The sequence below is a fragment of the Aplysia californica genome, unplaced genomic scaffold (genome assembly GCF_000002075.1).
Source record: "Aplysia californica isolate F4 #8 unplaced genomic scaffold, AplCal3.0 scaffold00354, whole genome shotgun sequence".
In the NCBI taxonomy this organism is placed as follows: Eukaryota; Metazoa; Mollusca; class Gastropoda; order Aplysiida; family Aplysiidae; genus Aplysia; species Aplysia californica.
The window spans coordinates 559267-560519 of NW_004797624.1; the positions used below are offsets into that span (position 1 = coordinate 559267).

Here is a 1253-nt window from a genome sequence, read left to right on the forward strand (position 1 = left end):
GTCCGACGTTGTGTCCTTGGGAAAGGCACTTTACACGAACTTCCCACTCGCCTCGGTCCTATCGGAGACGGACGTTAAACTAGGAGGTCCTGCGATTTATATAACCTAATAGCGTTGATAGGAGCGTTAAACCCATACCATTTTCAGCATTGTTACTCTACTGAATGCAACTTATGTGTTTGGCAATTTGGTATAATAGGGAAATGTCAACGTCCTTGATTCAGAACAAATCCATACAAAATACATGTACTTGCTTTGTGTGTGTGCGTTCCTGATCTCTTTAGGGCTTAGACATTCAACTGGATCGGTCCACTTCAAGGTGCGCCAATAAAAAAAAACAACTTCAACCCGTTTAAGCATAATAGACTCGTCCTGTCCACGACGCGGAAGGTTATTTGTATTTGGTCTCTGTTTGTTTTCGAGTAGTTTGCCATGCAGAAGCGCTCGGGTTGTCTCTGTCATGAGAAACAAGTCTGAAATACCATTCACCTATTCCACATATTCTATTCAACAAGCAAAGGGAGAAAGGAGTCACTGCTCTCTACAGAATCACAATTCGTGTAAAGTGCCTTTCCCAAGGATACCACGTCGGGCCCGCGGCTCGAACCCCCGACCCCGCAACCTAACATTTTCGTTCACAGAGGAATTTGGGTAGCTAGAACGTGGATCATCAAAAGGGGTCTGTCCCTTTAGTAAATTCTCTTACTCAACGATAAATTGTGTTATATGAAGAAACAGATTCTCCACAGACATCCTGCAAATAAATATTCATGAATTTAGTTTTGCCCATTACCCAAATTCACACTGCATGTTAAACGTAAATTGGACATTGTTATCTTGTGAAGTTTATTCCCTTAATTGTTTTCTCAAGAGGGCAAACAGTAATACAGAGTGACATCACATGAAACTGCTCATGCTATGGTTGATTCGAGAGCAGCCATGTTCTAAACTGATTGTTTAATGTGCATTTTTTATATGACAGAAGTAAATATCTTAGCTAATAGATACCAACTTCCATAAATTTCTGATCCACCCTCGTTTAATTTCAGAGTGGTATTATTCTTATTTCATTTTTCCTTAAACATATATAATCAATCACAGTATGGGCTGATTACTGTTTTCATTCTCATCTCCATCCTTACCATCGCAAAGCACTTAATGTGTTTATGCTCATTTTTATAAATTATCACAATTCGTCCTTCTGAGGCATAGAAAAATGTCTGTGTTACAAGGTTTGGGTCAATTTGACCCCC

At 39.7% G+C, this 1253-nt stretch overlaps 1 protein-coding gene across 1 annotated transcript in view; it reads left to right on the forward strand.

Annotated features, from left to right (window-relative positions):
* The first annotated feature begins 334 nt into the window (after positions 1-334).
* The window catches only part of LOC101850424 (immune-associated nucleotide-binding protein 7), a 3498-nt gene continuing 2579 nt past the window's right edge, over positions 335-1253 (forward strand). The window contains exon 1 of the mRNA XM_005103016.3: positions 335-555. The gene's annotated coding sequence lies outside the window, so the exon portion shown is untranslated. The remainder of the gene's footprint in view (positions 556-1253) is intronic.